Source organism: Manacus candei, unplaced genomic scaffold, assembly GCF_025592945.1.
Source record: "Manacus candei isolate 608988 ecotype Guabito, Panama unplaced genomic scaffold, ASM2559294v1 h1tg000076l, whole genome shotgun sequence".
Classification (NCBI taxonomy): Eukaryota; Metazoa; Chordata; class Aves; order Passeriformes; family Pipridae; genus Manacus; species Manacus candei.
In genome coordinates this window covers 4,977,309-4,997,995 of record NW_026138124.1, presented here as the reverse complement: position 1 = coordinate 4,997,995, position 20,687 = coordinate 4,977,309, and the positions used below count along the sequence as shown (strand labels likewise).

Below are 20,687 nucleotides of genomic sequence, written 5' to 3'. Positions count from 1 at the left end.
GGGGGTCATTTAGTTAATCCTTCATCCACTCGTAAATCGAAAGTTCTGCATTATCAAGGAATCTCAAAGAATTTCTCCTGGTATAAATCGTTATTACTCTGCTGATTTGAAAGAGGAAGGAGACAAGAAAGATGTCCTGGCTGGGGGTAGGTTAATCCCCCTGGGCTTGCCAGACTGATGAACTATTCCCTGTTTTGCTACAGATTTCTTGTGTGACCTTGGGCAAATCACTCTCCCTCTCAATATCACAGCTTCCCATCTGTAAACTGGTGAGAGCAACAACCGCCCTGCCCCAGAGGGGTGTTTGGAGGATAAATATGTTGGAGGCTTGGAGCTGCTGGAGCACAATAGTGACAAGGTTCCGACAAATCCCGAAGATAGATAGAAGCTGACAATCAGGCAGACTGCTATTAGCAGCTGATTCATTCTCTCTGCTTAATGCATATTTTTAGCAGGCTGTTATTGACTAGACAGGCACACAAGTCTGTCAATTAACAACGTTATAATGAACTAAATCTCTGCACCAGTAGCCTTTACTGGGTGAATTCAGAACTCCCCGACCCCGTGGCACAACACCTGCACTGCTAATAAAGGGTGAAGATTTTCCTACAAGTCAAGTGGAGATACCATGTGCCCAGGCACAACTGGCATTTCCACCCTGGGGTTCTGAGCAGCTTCGTGTGCAGTACAGTGACAATTAAGAAATCTTAGGTGGCCACGGATTTATTACAATGTGTTCATAAAACCTTGTCAAAGCACCATTTCAATACAACTCATGGCCAGCCACTGCAGTGATTGGTGCTCAGAGCCCCTCTTGCAGGCTGCAATATGATCAGGGAACACTGCTTAATTGTATTTCTTTTGCAGAGTGATGAAATGTAAAGCTCTGCTCCCAGCTCGCTGCCTGGCACAGGAGCCTCAGCAAATATGTGATTCTCACACTGCAGCTGGACTCTAATGACATGAGAGGTGTTAATGCAATGCAACTGGAACCTTTAATTAGCCAGTGACTAATAAGAAATCTCTCAAAGGCTCCAGGAGAAAGAACCTTATTCTTCATGGAGAGTTCCCTGAACTGTGCTTAGAAACAGGGACAGACAAATGGCAAATCTTCTCAGAGACCTGAGTCCCAAAGCTGCAGTGCCTGGGAAAGGGTTTGTCTTTCCTTTGGCAATTACCTGCTCAGGCAAAGTAAGCAGAGAGAGGGACAATAACCCTGGGCCCATTGCTGACTTGCACTAGTTGGTACCTAAACTTGTTCCACATCCGGCAGGCAACTGGCTGAACCTGCTGATGAAACAAAAAGATTTGGCTTGACTTTGAATGTGTTTGTGTTCAGGGCAGAGGAAGAGTGACAGACAGACAGACAGCTGTCTCCCACTTGCTAATTGAATGGAGACTGGCAGACCTTAATGTACCTTGGGGATCACTTCTGTTTGATACAGAGCTTCAGACCCTGATTCTTAAACTTTATTATCAAAAATCTTTTTCCTGCTGAACCCTCCAAGCTGGAAACCACGCAGGCCACATTGCCTGGATTTTCTGGAGCAATGCACAATGCATGCAGGGTTGGGTAGTCTGTCACGTTACTCGGTGCTATTGCTGCCTGGTTTTCAGACTGATGCAGATTCAGCCTTGTGTCACCATCAGCTACATCAATTTTTCTCCACTAACTATGTCAACCACAGGAAGAAAGGGAACAAGGGCTAATATGACTTATATGATATTACCTGGCAGCTCAGAGGTAGGAGTAGTCTGCAGACAGAAGAGAAAAACTGTGTCTGTGTCTTTATTCACCCTTTCTCTCAAGCCCTTGACAAAGCTTGGCAGTGCTGATAACACAACATCAGTTACAGGGGATTTAAGGTCAGAATAAATCACTTTCCTGAAGAAATTAAAAAATCAATGTCATTACTCAAACCATGGAATTTACTCCAGCAATTTCTCCCTCAAATGCCAGAGAAGTTAGGAAGCTGTGGAGCTGCTGAAGGAACCGTGGGGCTGCTGAAAGCATTGGGGGTCAAGGCAGAATGTCAGAAAACCAGATGAAGTCTTGTGTCTCATGTCATGTTCCAGTGGAAAGGCACATCTGGTGCCTACAGCAGTGCAGTGTGTGTGAGGGTGAGTGTGCAAGAGTGTGTGTGAGTGTGTAAGAGTGTGCAGGTCCATGTGTGTGTCTGTTCTGCTGCCCTCCAACAGGCTCCCAACCCTGCTGTGCAAGGCCTTGGGTTTCTCAGGTGCAAACGCTGGTTGCACTGGCCTTAAGCTAAACCAAACCAAAATAAGAAATCCCCTGTGAATTAAAAATCATCTTTTGCCAGCCAGTTCTAATCCTGAGCCCCCCAAAATGCAGAAGGAGCTCTATCAGTGCCTTTGAAGCCTGTAAACATATTGTTGCTGCCACCATGCAAGCCCAGGCAGTCCCAAGTCTGTTACTTCTCTCTGTTCCTGCTCTTCTGGTTAAATGCACCTGGGAATAAGTAATTGTTTATGTCATAAAAAATTCATCATAAACAAATGGCATGGGCAAGCCAGCTGAGCAAATGCCGGGAAAATGAGTTAAAAAACCCTAGGATTGGTATAATTGGTAGTGCACTTCTTGGGATTGGGATGAAAGCTGAGTGTTTTATATGAAAGGATAAGGGGGGACAGGCACTGGGTGTACCTGGAGAGAGAAAGCATTCCATGTGTAACTGTGGCTTGGCAAAAGCACGGGCACTGTTGTTAGAAACACACAGAACAGATCACTGGCAGAGCAGAGGAGTGATGTGATAAGCAATTGAAAGGCCTATTTTAAATCTCTCCCAGCAATCTCTGATTTACATCAGTGCAAACAAGGGCAGAGACATGGCCCAAGTCAGAGCTGTAGGCATTGTTCAAATGTCTCGGTTGTTTTGTTTTGTTTCCTATATAGATAAAAGATAAAGAAAGCATATATTCTTTGTTACATAATACTCAGTGCTAAGGGACTTTCCAGGTCCTAAAGCTGAGGCTGAAGGAGCTGCCTTACATGTGGAGTTGCAGCTGATCCAAGAGCACAGAAAATAAACAGTACATGTTCCTCCATCCCTTGAACCCTGTGAGCTACTTTTGTGGTTATCATTCCCTTATTGCCTTATCTCTTGCCATGTTTACAGGATTCACCTTGTCTGCTACCCTGAGCCTTCTGCCAATCCCAAAGGATCTGGGAGCACATGGAAGGCTGGTTGGAATCCCAAAGGATCTGGGAGCACATGGAAGGCTGGTTGGAGTGCAACACTCGGAGCGGCGGGCGGCAAAACAGCGGTGAGGAGACAACAGATGTAAATGTCAGTGGGACCGGGCAGGAGTTAAAGAGCCTTGTTGTTAACGGTGTGCTGAGCAGGGAGCCCCTTAACCAGGGGGAGTGTGTGTAGGGCAGAGTCAGGAGGGTCCCTGATAACTCAGTGTTGCTGGGCTTTTCAGCCAGAGTCAACTGCAGCCTGATTAGATTTAGACCATTTCTTCTTTGTCCTCTCATTAGCAAGCAATAAAGCATGATGAATGGGCATGGAAGAAAATAGATCTCAGACCTAAAGCACCCTGATCAGGTCTGCAAACCTAGACCCTTCCAGAGTAGATAAGACACTTCAACCATTGCTTTGCTTTTTCTTTCATTCCTGACTGGATCAGGGACAGCTCTTTTTATGGATGCTCAGTCTTTGCACCGTGGTGGAGTTGCCCAGGGGTGGCAGCCTCTTCCAGACTGTTGGTCAGCCTGAGTCTGGTAGGATCCTGTCACACCCACCTTGGTCCCAAATGGACAGATGCACATACCAAGCTGTAAACACATTTCTCAGCAAGTGTCCTGCTTAGGAAACAACCCAGTGGCCATATCACACGAATTTAAGTTGCCCAGGGGATAATCCAATTTTCCTATTTGGCCACTCTTCATTTTTTAACTGAATGGCAAAAAGTTTCATGTTGCTGCTGAGTGTTACATTTGTGTAACAATGAAGGGGCTGCCAAATGGCTGCAAGTCAAGAAGTGCACTGAGCCTAATCCCAGGAACTACAAAGCCAGTTCAAGTGGTATTTGGTAACCCTGAGATAACTTTAAGAAGATAAAAATGAGAAATGTCTGCTAAGATGGAAGTGTGTTCCTCTACACTAAACCAAAGTGAAAAAATCCAGGCTGAAAATATTTGCCTGCAGATCTCCCTGTGCTGCTGAGTGTGCTGCACTTGGTGTTCCTAACAAAGGACATTCCCAAACTGGCCTGGATGGCTGCAGCATTGCTCTAGTACATGATGGCATCTGGATTTCTTTTGGATTGCAATCTCTTGTGTTGTTTGCTGGGTTCCTTAAACACCTAGCTATTGACACAAGTCATTTAGCTGAAAATCTCCACTTTCCTGGGAAAAAAGTCCTTCAAAGGCTGCTTAAGTGCTTAAAATCATGGCCTCAGTGCTCTCCCAAGGCTGCAAAACCCAGAGGAAAATAAGGCAAGCCCCCTTAATTTAAACTGAAAATAATGATTTTTCCTCAGTCTCATGATTTTTGTTGAGCCTGGCTCATGATTTTGAATGCTTCAGGTTTGCAGTACCCCATGATGTAGATACAACCTCTGCAGGACAGGTCCAAACAGCTTCTTAAAAACTGTTTATTAGTTCTCCCTTCCATTGTCCTCCCTTTTGTCGGGTGCGTTTAATTAATTAATTTTACATATTCTTTATGCCTGTAATTTAAAAAAAAAATACTTGTGGATTTAGGGCACCAATAAAAAACCCTTTTATTTTAAAATTGAAAGATGAAAACCAGTGTAATGAACTTGCCACTTCCTTAGAGTTCTGGTAAGTTGGGTGTGATCTGATGGTACAGAATGATTCATGGGATAAAATTATAGACTTATGCAGGTGTGTACAAGAGCCTGGGTGGGGTGTAGTCAAACAGGGAATTTTATATGGCAATAAACATGGGCATGTGGTATAAAGAAACTGTACTGCCTTAAAAATAACCTTATTTTATTTTATTTTTATTTGATAAGGACAAATTGAACGACCAGAATGGTCAAATACAGACATTGCTTTCCTCTTCTCCTGACAGAGTCCAACAGAGAGAGCTCAGTGTACCTTTGAGCAGGTGGGACCTGTGTGTGTTCTTAGCACCAGGAAAACCCAATGTGCAGCTCATGCCTAGATTCTAATTCCTGAAGTCTGGTTTTATAGGAACTGGACAACACAGCAGTGTTTAAGCTGAGATAAATCATCTGAAGAGAGCATTTTTTGGGCTTTCTCCTTGCACCTCTGTCTCACAGAGACTGTCAGTCTCTCCAGGTTCTGTGGAGGCCCCATCCAGTCTGGCTGGTGGACCATGTGAGAAAGCCCTACCCCTCCGAGCAGGGAGCTGCATCTCACACCTGATCACAGTGCCAGATACAGGGAAGGTCAGAAGGCCAAAGGTTGAGAAATCTGGCTTGCAAAGCAAACAGAAATGTTTCTGTTTGCAGTCAGAAATGCTGACTGTACATAGAGCCACAGGAACTTCCAAACCACAAGAATTGCCTCTCACTGCTTCCCTCTTCATCTTCTGTTCCTCCACCACCAGCCTTTTCTCTTTCTTGCCACTGTTGGCCTGAAATTATTCTTGCCTGAAGCCCCTGCTGTCTGAGACAGCCTACACACGTCTGCCTGAACACCTCTGCTGCTTTCAGAGCCCATCAGAAGAGAGCTTAAAAAAAGAGAGACTAACTTGGAAGCTGGTATAGAGTTATACAGCTCTGCTGAAATCAGGGGAGTTAGGCAAATAAGAATTTTTCAAATGTCAGGGACTGATGTTTTGCTCTTTTTTTTCCTTCATGCAGTTTCTCTCTCCCTCTGTGGTTTGTTATCATTCAGCTCTACAAAGCTTTGTTTAACTCTAGGAAAGGCCATAGGAGTTGGAATTAGATCCAATTTTGTTTGCACAAGAGTGTGTGGCTAAGGCTGGGCCTTTGAAAAGGGTGTATTATATACTCTGGAGGTTTTGGAAGATCATCATAACTATTGCTTGAGGGTCAGACTGTTCCAGGCTCATTCTCATAATATCTTACTCTACAGATAGTCCAATTTGCCAGAGACACAGTAAGAAAGTATCCTTTCTTGGAAAGGATAACTGTCACTTGTCCTAATCTAAGAGGAGTGTGTTTTATGGGATGTATGGGGCTCTGGACCACAGGTGGCTCTTATGTAGGAACCATTATCCTAAATGCCAACATTCCCCAGGTCATGACTAGAGCTGTATTTTGGGCCTTGGGAGTTCATGTGCTCCTCAGCAAAGAGATGACAGAAAATTACTGTATTTTGTACCAGCCAGGTGTAGTTTTGGGGCTTTTGACAAAGTCAGGGAAGGTGGTAGGGTGTGATCACCTACAGCAGCTGATCAGCTCCTCCTGACACCGTGACATCTTCTGCAGGGAGGGGAGAGGAGGTGCTGGAGGGCACAAGGGGTAACATGGAGAAGTACAGATCTCCTCACATCTCCCTGCTGCCAGCCCAGCACAAATCCAGCCTGTTCACGTGAGCGTAAAGCCCACCCCAGACTGTCCAGAAAACAAAATCAGAATGCAGTACTTTCTCTGCGTAAATAACTGGTAATTCCTGAGGAAATGGGTCCCAGATTTCCCTATGAATTGGGGCCTTAAGTTCTGACATAGGGAGCTATTCATGGAGGAAATTCTAATTGAGTCAGGTTGTGCTTTTTTCACAAATTGTTTACGCTCTGTCTGGGTCTTTACTGGGTTCCTGAAGGGACCTGTGTTGCACCCAGGTGCTGTGGAGGGCAGGCAGATTTAGGTGAGCACTCCTTGCATGCAGAAGTCAAATACTAAGGATAGGAAGCATATCTATGGTCCATAAGAGGGAAAGATCATCTGGTCACCATCTGGGGCTCAGGGATGGCTCTCTGCACTGAAAGAGCAGTTGCTGTGCCTTGCTGTGTTTCCACAACAGCAACCAAAGATGGTGACATGGAGACAATTAATGCTAACTGCCCACTCACTTCCTGATTATTTGTTACACGTGCTCCAATGTTTTTAAAAAGAGGGGCTGCACCATAATGGATCTGGAGTCTCATCTCTGACAGGTATGGTTTGAAGTGAGTGGAGTTATCCCGGTGTAATCTAAGTTAAAAGGAATAATCAGGCCCTGTACTCTGTGTTGAAATTCTCTCATGAAACGCTTCCCAGAAATATCAAAGAATATTAAAGCTCTTTGGGAGCAGGGACTCTCATCCTGTGTGTGAACGGTGTCCAACACAATGGGGCTTGCTCTTGGCAGAGACCTCTAGGAGCTCGAGCAGTACATGTAATAACATCTAACTACACCTCCAAGACATGGTGCAGGGAAGTACATGGTGTTAACTCACCTGAGTGCCTGCCTAACCTGTGATTTAGAGGGGCCCCTCCCTCAGCATTCAAAGGAGGAAATTAAATCTTCCCCAGGGAAGAAATATCCCGACCTTCCCGAGGCAGGGGCTGTGTGTATCGGATACGAAGGAGAAGCAGGAATTGCACTGCTTAAGGTTCAGTTCCCCAGTTTGGCTACCTGGCCTTTGGCAAATCACTTAATTACTCCGTTTTACAATTGCCCAATTGTCAGAATAATTCTTTGCTTTCCCATAGCAGGGTGGGGATGGACAGAAGGAGAGCAAATTCGTCCTACCTTTATGATTACAGAGTGCTTCAAAGTGCTGTGGGGAAAGGGCAAAGGGGCAGCAATAGATCACATTCATCTCTGCTGGCTGGTCCCTAAAAGCATTTACTCACCACACTGAGGCTTGCTCACTGTCTTCAGTGGTAACTCCTTAAGGAAACAGTTTGTTTAAGGCAACGTTTTCCAAAGCACCCAAGTGAGTCTCCCAAATCCCTTTGAAAGGGAAGGAATCTCAGAAATGACATTTCAGAAATAATACCTGAGCCCTCAAATCATTTGAAAACATCTGCATCAGTTTTTTCTCATGTGAAGAGGATGAAATTATAGAACCATCAACTGACCCAAGGAATTTAATACTCATAATAGTAAAATCTAGGAAATTAATATCCCATAACTAGCATGTCACTGAGCAGAGAACTTTTCCCTTTATTGTAAAGATCCTATCAAAACCCTCAGCAGACTTGCCTGATTCACTAGCCATGAAATCTTGGTCTCATCCTTTGATCTTTCTTCAGGTACTACTTCATGTAAGAATAAGGCAGACTCCCTTGGCTTGCCTCCAGCAGGGAGAGACTAAGAGAGTTTCTGTGCTTCTGTAGGCTAATTAGCCACTTGCAGGACCCCAGAGAGGTGTAATCCACAGTTTTCCTTCACTACATCCATTCCTCTAAAAGCCTGGATCCTGGTCTTTACTTCAGCACTGTGAATTGTGAGGCTGTCAGAGATTTCTAATCTCCAAATTAAAATAAACTCCTAGCAAGGTCCAGTTCTCATAGAAGAGCCGTTGTGTGGAGATAGGTGAGCAGTGTCTGAGGAGGTTTGTAGATACCTGAGGTATCAGATGCCACAGAGGTACAAAGTGTTACCTTCTTTCTTCTCTCTGCACAATCTCTCCACAGGCTGCATGTGGATGTCTCAGGAATGGAAAAGGGAAAGGCAGAGAATCTGTGGGAAAAGGTGCATCCCATACCCTCAACCTCCACAACACACATTTTTTTTCCTACCTCCCTCTAAGTTATTTTGCTTTCCTATTGTATATCTAACTCCCAAGGAAAGACCTTGCTGACTCAGCCTGAACCCTTTTCTGTTGAGTCACCTCCTTTAGCTTCCAAATTAAAAGGCCAATAATTGCCTGTATATGAAGATTTAGACAATTGCTGCCTTTTAACCTCAGCATGAGTTGTACATGAAATTCCTGCTGTTCTCTGTGAAAAAGACTAACTTAAGAGAGATTGTGGTTAGAGACCAAACTACTGGATGAGCTGTTCTGCCCTCCACACATGGAGCCAGGGCTCCAGGCACCGAGGTCCCCCAGTGCAGGAAAAACCCTGCTGGAATGCTGCATTCCAAACCAAACTCCTCAGGAAAGCTAAGATCTGATGCCAGATCCAGCTGTAGTTATGCAGGAATGTATCTAACATCAGGCAAAGGACAACCTGGCCCTCTCTGCTGTGAGCTCTGTGCATCTCACTGTCCAGTGGGTGCTGAACTCATTTGCCTTTCTGAGCCCCAAATACTGGAGCTGCTCTAGTGCTTTGCAGGAGCCCAACACAAATCTGTCCTCACAAGCAGCAACTGCATCCTCTGCATCCTCTGCCCTACTGGGTAATCTAACAGTGCTTCTCCTTCCCAGGCCTTGCCTTTCCTTCCTGTCATCTCAATCCCTCTGCTGGGATCACTTCCTTCTGTTTATACCTGATTCCCCCTGCTTCTACTCCTGTCATCCAAGATTTATTATTCTCAAGGGACACTGATGCAGAACATGAACCTCTCCCTGTAAGCCCCTCAATGTCTTTTGCTGTTATCTTGAGTTGGGGCAGATAATGTAAAGTGGGAGGAAGGACATGCTGAAGACACAGAAAAAAGAATTCCAGTCTGATTTGTACCTTAATTTCTTTCTACCTCTGTTCCCCAAATGTATCAATACATGTGATGTTTCTTTTCCTGCCCTTGGTGCTATGGAGACAAGGTGGTTTAGTAGGATAACGTCAGGGTGCAGCAAGGACCATCAGCTCCCAAAGAGATGGGGAACTCACAGGGATAATGTGGCTGCAAGGTCAGGGTCCTCACCAGGAAGGGGCCCCATCCCACAGCCCTCAAGGATGGCAAGCAGGGCAGGCTGGGAGTGGCAGTCAGGCTCAACCAGGAGTCCAGATCATCAGACAAATTTGTGGTGACGAGGCAGGTCTGACCTCAAGCCGGGAAGTCAATCCAGAGGTCAGGCTCAGGTCTAATAAAGCAAACCAGGGTCAGACCCAGCCCAGTTATCAGCAGGCAGGTCCACAGTGATGAGGGAGGCCTGAGGTCAAGCTGGGAAATTAGTCAAGGGGTCAAGACCAACAAGGCTCGTGGACAGGCACCAGCAGGTCTGTGTGGGAGCTGGAGACAGGCCCTCAGCTTTGCTCCTGTGGTGGCTGAAGACCCAGGGCTGAGCTTCAGTGAGGCTCCCAGACCCATGGGCAGAGGATGGAGGCTGCAGGTCGGACTAATTAGGGCCATTAAAACTTATTAGTGCTCTCAAGGACCTTACAGAGAGATACTGTTTCTGGCTCTGCCACTGACTTCCAGGTGATCCTGAACAAATCCCCTCCCTTGTGTTTCTCCATCCTACCTGAGTTTCAGCTGGGAGGAAGACCAGTACTGTCACCTTCTCCAAAGCTTCAAATTAGCAGATGGGAGCAGAGGATGCAGCATTATTTTTCAGGATGTTAGTAATTGTAAGATGTGCACCTATTAGGAGGATGGGAGGCACAGTAGCTCCTCCACACAAGAATCTTTTATTGTTCACATGAGTAGCTTCTCATATTTTCCTCTAACAAGCTTCTGAGTATTTCCGGCAGAATTCCTGTGAGATTAAACATCATATAAAATGTATCTGTCTCACGCAAGATATGACTTGCTTTTGAACCATCAGCAATCATCCCAGCAATTGCTAGGATACAACTGTATTTTTTTATTGTTATTGCTATTTTCCCATTTTCCGTCCTGGATCTTGTAAGATGCCAGTCCTATCACTAATTATGCTAACAAGGTCCTGGGCTTGATTTAGAGGCTCTGTTACAACGCCAGTCTCTCCGTTTACATCTCAAGTATCGGCATGTTTATTGTAGATGTCTGTTAAGAGAAGCTACTTTTTCTGTGCTTGTCTGGGGAGTGAGAGCAGGAGCCAGGGTTGGAGGGGAGTAGTGCAAACCAACACAGGGAAATGAGGAAAAGCAAATATCTGCTACCTCTGCATCTTCCTGGCAAAAGGACTGACACTGCCATGGCTCACAGAGCTTCCTAGGGACACGTTACCTTTGATTCCATACAGCCTTTCCCCAAATCCAAACCACACAGATTCATGAAAGCAGAGTTCACTGCCGAGGGCTGGCACCCTGTTTGGTGTGTTGATAACTTTGCAGAGCTGATGTGTGTATTAGTCATCCTTGCTGGTTCACTGCTGATCTGAAAGACAGAGGTTAAATAATTGCGAAAGCCGGGCTGATGTCACCACGGCGCCTGACTGGAGCTGGTCCTTGGGAACTGCTGAGAGAGATGCATTTGCTTTGCTTTTGCCCAGGAAAGGGGTCACTCTGAGCAGGAGTTCTCAACCTTTCCTCACACGTACAGTCCAGTGCACAATGTCTGTGTGGCTGAGTCACTCCCACCTTTGGAGCCGCTCCTGAGGAGCTGAGCCGAAGACAACGTGTCTTCCCTCTTTTTCTTTGCTTCTCCTTGTTCCTCCCGGCCTAAAGGCATCGTGGAGACTTTCAAAAATCAGGTGTATACATGTACATCTCCAAGGGCCTCCTGTATACACTGTGCCATGTGTGCAGGCCCCAGCACACAAGTCAGGATCTGTTTGGTTGTGTGTATAAGGAGAGTTTTCTTGTACAGGCCTGTTTTACTGACCATATCATGTGTATACCACAGATAAGCCAGGCATATATCATGTAACCTTGTATATGTGTATGGGCCTTTTCTACTTACTGTTTAACATTGAGAATGTGTCTTGGCTCTGTAAGAGACATAAAAAAATGAAGACAGAGCCTGCCCTAAAGAGTTTGTACTCTAAATGTCAGACAGAGAAAAGACAGGATGCGCTGTGGTGAGAGAGACTTCTGATGTGTTTGTAATTTAAATAGGAAAAAACCTAAACTTGCTTCACAGGAAAAGAGTGTGTGCCTGCTTGTTTTTAAGAGGACTTTAGAAAAGAAAAAGCAACAGTTTTATGACAGCTTGCTTGGGGGAGAGGCTTCTTTTAACACCTGCACAGAGGCTCTGGAGAAGGAACTGGGTGTACAGTGTGGTCTGGAGCCTGTGCCTATTGTTCCTCTGTTCTCTGAGTGAAATTCAGCTCTGCCTTCTGAGGGTGCAACTTGCAGCTGACACCAGGACTGGCTTTATTGGCCCATGTGCCAATCCTTTTCCTCCTTGAGCTGTTCCCTGTGGCTCTGTTGCGTTTGCCTGCTCTGTGTCTAATCCCTGTCTTGCGTTGTGTTTTATGCTTTTAATGAGAAGGGATAGACAGCAAAGCAAAACTTTCATGCTGTGATCATAGGAGAGGAGCTATTTATTCCTGTGTTTCATGTGATGCCATGAAAACAGTCAGCAGTCTTACAGGAGAGCTCTGCAGTATCCACAACACCTTTGCTGATGCCAGCTGACATTCTGGAGCACATCCCCTTGCACTGTTGTTCTGCATCCTCACATGGATGGTCAGGCTGTGGAATCAGAAATTAGTGCAAAGGGCACATTTTATCCTCTTTTAGGTGCACAGGTTTTCAGGTCTAAAACTTCTCAGATTCTGACTACAACTTGTCAACGTTTTTATTATACATGTACATGTTTGTATTTTAAGAAGACGAAGTGCTGGGTGTGGGTATGTGCTAATACTAAAAGAGAAACACAATCATATGAAGCTTCCTAGAGCCTTACACTAAAATACCAGAAGCATTTGACTCCAAAGCATTGTGTTGAAGAGGTATGTGGAAAAACCTTGGTCCACTTGGCTGCTAAAGACAGGAACTTCTCATGGGTTTCTTTCAAAGTGGTCAAGCTCACAGATGAAAGCAGGACAGTTCTATGGGTCACACCATCTTAGTGAGACACTGTCCCAGCTGGAGAGCCCCTGGTGACATTGTGGGGATATAATGTCACTTGGGGAGCTGTTTCAAGGTACTGGAGCCTGTCAGGAGTTTGAATTCCCTGAGTGGTGTCTATTCTGCCAGCTCAAACCTTCAGGAGACAGTAAAGCCCAAGATCCCAGCTTATCCCAACTCTCTTCACACTGGCTTTTTCTTTTGTTTTTACTGCAGAGAGAGACTCAGTTTCTCTGATTTAAATTTATTCCACAGCTCTGGAGGAAGTGTGAACACAACTGGATCTGTTTCTGTGGCCCTGTGAGCTCAGAATTCAGCACAGTGTCCTGAAATTACATATGTATATGATCATACAGCAAATTTAATACAGCAACCACATCCTGATCACTTGGAGGGAAGTTAAAATAATGCAGTGATACATCCAGAGCACGGGGCAGGTCTCCTGACCCCTTGGTGATGGCCATTTCCCAATAGTGATGACCATGCCAAAGCTGATTTGGTTGGTTATGGCAGACACCACACAACAGTCCATTGCCTGTGGGAAGCTCTGGATCCAGTCCCTCATCCAGCTGGATGTGCCCAGCACAGAGCAGTGGGAATGCAGGTGGGACTAAACCCTCCTTGCCTGTCTGCAGTTGTAGCCTGGCAGTCAGACCCACATTTTCACTTTGCTGATGACTGAGACAAACCAAGGGAGGCTTTGTGGCTGGGCTTAGTTGAGCACAGTGAGGCTCTGACCACTGCCTGTCTTCTGCATCCAAAGGATGATCACCCATCTTGGAGACAACTCTGTGATTAAGGGAAGAATGCCCTTTTGAAGGGGCAATTTAAAGAAATGTCATTTCTCTTAGCAAATCGTCTATTTTTTTCTCCTAATCTTCACATCTACTACCCTTGAATATACAATTCAGCCCTGTAGACTTCAATTTGTTGCTGAAAATAGTACTTATGACCATTTTGATACTTTTTCAATACATTTTTAAGGCAAGTCATAAGACTCTTTACGTGAATAACTGGAATTAACCTTCATTTGTGCCTTAATTTGAAGTTCAAACTTAACATAATCAATACTTTGTGGTCTACTGTAATCTGTTCAAGTCTGTTTATCCAAGGAAATTATTTGTTCCCCTTCTGCAACTGAGGTAGAAATGGACATAATTAATTCCACAAACTCTGAGAAACCGAAAGAAGCAGGACTCTGCAAAGCACCACGTCCAAATTCAGCACTTGTGAAGTGCACACACACCTCACTTAATTTTTAGCATTTAAAATAGCCAATTTCTCAGCAAAGTGCCCCAGTTCAGCTTTTTGTACAATTTTAGCTCCTCTGTGGCGCCTGCTTTCCCCCCTTCAGCAAAAGTGATTGTATCAGGTGGAAATAGTCATATTTGCTGACATCAGACACGAGAATGACTGCACAGAGTTCACTGTTGTTGTCATGATGTGTTTTTTGATGAGCTACATTTATAACCACGTAATTTGCTCTCAGTGTTTCATTGTAATTTACCCTCTAGAGAATTCATCATGTCATAAACTTCAGTAGGTACAAGATCGGTTCATTCTAATTTTAAGATTGTATCGTAAGGAACGTTTAGCACATTGTGAAATAAATCCAAGAGGCATTTAATCACTGCGAGTCTGTCATGCACATCTCTGTCATCCTTAACAAACTTCAGAACTGCAACTGGGCAATTCTCAGCTAATGTAAAAAGTAACATCTAATAGCTTTAACTGCTAGTCAGACAGATGATCATCTTGTGGGGACATGCCTCGACATCTCTGTGCACTGGAGGCTGACAAAATGATAGAGCTTCCGTGATTCTGAAAGCCTTGGCAGCTAAGGAGAACTGATTGAAAACTTTGATTGCACAGCTCTCAAGATCAGATGATTATTTGATCAAACACTCATTTATAAAATAATTTGCTGTGTTTTACAGAACATGAGGATGCTTATTTTGCTTCCACCTAATTGCCCAGCTAATTTTCCTGTAATTTATAGAGGGTGATGTGTCCAAAAGCTAACATTAGTCTTATTAGCCAAATGTGAATAACAAAGCTCAGACTCTTTGACTTTTCCAATACTTCTTACATTTTCAGGTGTTCTCATACAGTTTCGCTGTTGCTTTCAACAACAATCAAACAGATTTGTTTGTTACTGTACAGCTCAGAGGAAAATGATATCAAGAACACCTCATTATTTTCCTGGGTTTGAAAGTCTGGGTGTGCAGAGTAATGCCAGTGCAAATCATCTGAAGTTATTCAAACTTATTTTTGCATGTTTAGTTACCATTCTATGTTTAAAATTTGTAATTAAATTTTTGAGAAAGCAGAAGTTCTTGTTCATGAGGGAGTGGATGGAATTTGATCTCGTACAAAGTGGGCAGGAGATCTGAAACATTCTGCTCAAATATAGTTCCAGTGAAGTCAGTCAGCAGCATCCCTGTGGGAGTGAGTACCCACATTAAGTCTCCAGGTTGTTCTCAGTTCTCTGCCTCACTGTGGCAGAATCTCCAAGCAGTAAGAGCAGTGTAGGAGTTTACTCTATTTTCCCTCAGCTCTCCTGTGAAATTATAATTGGGTTTTTGTGCTAAACTCAAATGCAACCGTTTCCCTTTTGGTTTCCACCATACACTTCTGATTTCACCCTCTGTAATGCTTTTAGAAGCTTGGTGCACACCAGCAATGCAATATAGAAATTTCTTTATTGAGTAACAGAGCAGCTGCTCTGCTCTAGAGCAAACTCTCTTTATGTACTGCACGGTTTGGATAAGAATTTCTGAAAAGCTCTGGAAAGACCTTTACCTAGAAAAGTCCCCACACCAGCTCCCTTCCATTTCAAGGTCTTGTGTTATACCTTTAGTTCAGCTTTGAGCAGGAGTTTGCACGATGGATCTCCAAGGTCCCTCCTAACCCAAGTGCAATGATTCTTCCCATTGATCTTCCACAATAGAAGTCATTAGTACCTGTTCATGGCTTAACAAAACTTCCCCTCTCTAAAGTGGCTCAGAAGAGCTCTAGCTCAAGGGAAAGCTGAGTCCTCACTTCAGATTCCTCATTTGGCTTTTTACTTCCCAAGGGCTGAAGATAAAATTGAAGCTGGGTATGCAAGACTTCACCACAGCAGCGAGCTGGGCCAACAGCATCCCCTCTGGTTATCTGTGGAGAAGCTGGAAACAGGACCTAGAGAGACCTTCTTTGCAGGATTTCACTTGCTGGATTGGCTTGATTTTGCTCAGACTTCTGATCTTTTGGGAAAACTGAATCTGGGTGAACTCAGATGTACACTCAGGGTAGCGTTACGTGTCCTGCACGTCTCATCACATACAGGGCTTGCTGTGGCTTTTCCTCTTGCAGATGGTAAAAGTCAAAGCATGGTACAAAGAAACTGAAAGCAGCAGCTGAGCGAACCCAAGGTGTCTGGAACGGGGCAAAGGGGATGTGGGGAGACATGTAAAATGGGGGCAAATGTGATAATTTCCAGAGCTGTGCAAGAGAGGCAGAGAAACCCCTCAGGGGCAGGGGTAAAGTCATCACCGCGTTAAGGGAGTAGTCTGTTGTGATTGCTCTCTGATGTGAAATAGAGTGAAAAATGATGGGATTTTTTCCCCTTTAATTTATTGGAAATGTGAATGACTCAGTCTTGCTTTAACTTATTTTGTATCTGCTTTATCTGGAGCGAGCTCTGAATAAACAGGGCTTTCTCTTTTCCTACTCTTGGGGATTTGGCTTCTTGCCTCACTTTTATTTTTTTTTTTTCTTTTTCTGAAAGTAGAGATTTGGGTGAAAAGTAGCCATAACATTTCTGGTACCAGAAACATGCTAAATCCATTCCTTTTAAGCCAGGGATGTTGAAACATTCACTCTTCAGAGTCACTCAAAAGGTCCTGCTCATGAGAACCATGTCCAGGCTTTTCTTCCCAGCTCCCTCCTGGATGTTCCCAAGAGAGCAAGCCCTGAACCCAAGAACTCTTTCTTCCAAACCCATCATTCCCTCTTGCTAACCTTCTGTCCCCTTGCCCATCAAAAGATGCAGCTGAAACATCTGAAACAGCTTGTTTTGTGAATAAGCAGCACGTTGTGGTCAGCTGTGAGCCAGACGAGGATGAGGAAGGTGGTGACTCACGGGGCTCAGACAGATGGAAGGCGACCTCTGGGCCAGCCCTTGCTGTCCACTTCAGTGTCATCTCAGAGCTGAACAAGCTGAACAGCTCTAGCAAGTCTGTGTCCAGTTCTGATTTTTGGGGTAGAAATCAGATGCCACGCAGCTTAAGGCCGAGTTTGTGTTTAATTAGGGGATTATCTCCAATCTGAAATGGAGCTGCTCTGCAGCTTGTGAACCCCAGCGAGATAAAGACTCCCACAAACCCCTGCAAACTGGAAATTTGTAGGGTTCACCCTGTGTTTATTCGGGGTGAAAGGCAGAGCTCAGCTGCCACAGCTGGACTTTTTTTTTCTGCTCCCCATTTGCTGCTCTAATGTGTTTGCTGAGCAGATCATCCGGAATCAGACTGGCCGGAGCTGGAATCGCTCCGCTCCCTTAGCAAATACACGAGGTCTGAGAGGTGTCTGCCTGCGTGTAATGAAATGAGCTGACTGGCACTTTAGCATTCCCCTGTGTAGGAGCGTCTTAGGAGTAAGACACTTAATTATTATTAACATTCTAATTGGCCTGTGGTGTGCGTGCGCGGCTGCGCTGCTGTCGGTGTAGGAGACACATTCCACACTTCCCAAACTGGCTCCCTCGGAACCGAGCAGAGCCCGGACCTTCTAAAATCCATGTCTCAACCTTCAGCCGTTTCCAGTAGCAAAATCCTAAACGGGCTGGGGGGGGAAGGGGGAAGAAAAAAAGTAACTATATTCAGGAAACACTAACGGGAAGAGAACATCTCGGTGAGGTCTGCAGATAAGAATGGTAGGAATTGTTCTCTCCCAGCAATGCCTGCGGTACAACTTGTCCTGGACGCCTCAGCCGCTGCTCCATGCCAGCATATAGGGAGGATATTGGCTCTTAATGGGAGGCATTAGGTGTTTAAATCAAGCCCATTTTCCCCCAAGCGCAGCGCTGTCAGGTGACAGCGCCTCGGTGGCGGCTGCGCTCCCCGCTCGCCCTCCTTGTCAGCGGCTTGCCACCACCTAGTGCCTTCCCCGGGAACTGCTCCGGCCCGGAGAGCGGCTGGAAAAGCCCATTTAAAAAAAAAAAAAATAAAATTGTGCATTTAACACAAGTAGCAGCGGCTGCAGGTTTGGCTCTGCGCTTTTGCAGAGAGCAGTGTCTGCTGGGGGACCGCGGCGATACTCGCTGCTCCAGCGCTGCTGCTTCCACTGACTAACGGGGGTTCAGTGGGATAATGTCCTTCCACCCCGGAGCAGCCTAAAAACAAATGACTGCTTTCTAGCAGGGTGCTTGCCTTAGTGTGTGGCTGCCAATGGCAATCGGTTCTGCAGGGTACAAGGATCTTTTTGATGCATCTTTGATTGTCTGACAGAGAACAAGCACTATTCTTATAAACTCACACTTTGGAAAAACATAAAAGAAACTGGCAGTTTGAAACAGCTTCCTCTGTGTGCAGACAACCTCTCTGAAAGACCTAATCTGACCATTCAACTGCATTTAAAGCTCTCTCCTTCTGCTGAGTTATAATAAAAACAGAAGCAAGATCCTTAGCTTCCTTCTTGACCTAATTTAGCACTAATCCTAAAATCATCCCACCCTTTCATACTACAGAAATTATTTCTACAACTTTTACCCTCATTAAGAACATCATCACGTACTCAGTCGTTTTTACACAAATCAGTGGGACTTAACTACCCTCATAATCAAGTTTAGGGTGCCAGGATCTGACCTAAGATTATCTTGCTAATGGAATTAATGCTGCTTTGGCAGTGCCAGTTTTCTATCTACATATTGCAAGAATTGCTTAAACTCAACCTCTGAAAGGTGCTGTGCAGCTGCAGATCCCACCAGTCCTGGTGACTTGGATATGTCCTGAATCAGTCCAGGCTCAGCTCATCCTGTTTATTTGACAGGCAATAACCTTTTTATTGAACCCAGCACATTACACTGATGATCCACTCGTCAGCAAACATGATTGTAATAATCACTCGGTATTTATTTAACAGCCAATTGCCGTCTTTTGGGAAAGAGTCAATTTACATAGTTCCAAATTAAAATTAATACATTTTCTAATGGTTATTTAATAAAGGCCAAGATAGGGGACTTGCCTACTGGTGAGAGGTGAGGATGGGAGACCAGGCATCTGCGTGTAGTACTTGTTTCTGCCACTGCCTTGCTGGATGACCTTGGGCAAATCACTTCACTGCCACATTCTTTTTATTCCCTTGTAAAACTGGTATAATAGTACCCCGGTGCCACGGAGCTTAATTACTGTTTGTAAAGGATTTTAACCTCTCCAGCAAGGAAGTGCATGAATTATCCTCTAGCCAGCCTGCTGCCCCTGGATGGAGGGAACATATGCAGCTGTTCATGTGCAGGGATGTCTGGCAAGGAACACATTTTAGGCCAGCGAAGTATCTTTCTTTCAAGATAAAAGAAAACCTTCTTCCTCCCATGCTCTGCACCAGTGTCAGAGCTTCCTATTGCTTTTAAGTGCAAAGTCTAATTTTCTCTGAACATATGTATTCAGGAGCCTGGCCAGCCCCCCTTGGTATCGATTGCATTGGCCAATTGATGGGGCAGGTAGGGATTTTTTTCTCATCCCTAGCCTGGGCTTTCCTCATGTGGTAGTATCAGACTCTCACTCCTTGTCCTGGTGCTTTCCTTTCCCTCTCCCACTCCTCCTCAGGAATATAAAGCACTTCAGAAATGGGACTAGGTTTGTAATAGGTTACTTTAATTGGATTTTTTTGGGGGGGTGTATTGGTATGCACAGGTTATCTTTAAATGATTTACTGATGTACTGCCAAGCACTGCTCATTTAACCTCCTTCCTGCTCTCTTTGTATATATGGATTCCTCTAACGACACTGGCAAACAATCTTTTAGAGAGCTGTGCCACACATTTCTGCAATGAAAATCCCCAGTGGAAAGCCAGCAGACACTGCCATTCAGGGCTGGCATGTCCCAGGCTTTGGCACTCGGTCTCCAGTGGCCTCGGTGGGCACCCAGCACCTTGCAGGGTGATTTGCTTACCCACCCCCAGTCCCACAAAGGTAAAGAGGAGCCTTTTTTCCTCTCTGCTTCTTTTTTCTTCTTCTTTTTTCCCCCCCTCGTTTTTTTTCCCCTCCCTGTGATCGTTGAGCCACTCCGACGTGAATTTATGTGTGTAATCATCTGTGTTGTAATTGGCAGCCTGGCATATGAGTCACTAACCAAATTAACTGAAGTTTCCTTTGGGGAAAAATGTAATCAGTTACTACACTCAGATACATTGCACCAAATTAACTCTTGCTGTTTGTAGGGGTTGGGGCTGAGCTGGCTGATGGTTTCCTTCCTCAAAACATGGGGAGGGAGGCAGGAGCAGACAAGGGTCAAAAACCCCATGGATGGAGTATCTTTCTCCAGAGCTCCTGGAAAGTCATTTGTAACAGTCTCTACCCTAAGAGTTCAAAAATCACGAATAACATCAGCCCCATATTATGAGATTGATTTTAAATCCAGTAAGATGGAAAAATATGTGTTTTGCTCGTTTGGGGCTTTTAGTGCTTCACCATGTGAGCTTATTATGTTTGCAACCCAAATTATCAGACCTCCACTTGGAGTGGGAAGGCAAGCTGGGATTTCCATAGAATCACATGATTCAAGAAGCTGGAGCTTTAAGAAAAAATCCACTATTGCAGAACTAAGAATTAGCTGGTCAGAGTTAACAACACAGCACTTGATTGTTTTTTGTGTGCATTGAAATCTATGAGGTGCCCAAATCTAAGCAGCACTGTGGAAATAATGATAATATGTTTTTGGTTTGCTGGCTGGATTAAAAAAAATCAGCGAAAAGTTTA

At 44.8% G+C, this 20,687-nt stretch overlaps 1 protein-coding gene across 1 annotated transcript in view; it reads left to right on the top strand.

The window, feature by feature from the left end:
* The first annotated feature begins 3,199 nt into the window (after window positions 1-3,199).
* The window catches only part of MYL10 (myosin light chain 10), a 74,255-nt gene continuing 56,767 nt past the window's right edge, over window positions 3,200-20,687 (top strand). Inside the window, exon 1 of the mRNA XM_051809856.1 lies at window positions 3,200-3,285. The gene's annotated coding sequence lies outside the window, so the exon portion shown is untranslated. The remainder of the gene's footprint in view (window positions 3,286-20,687) is intronic.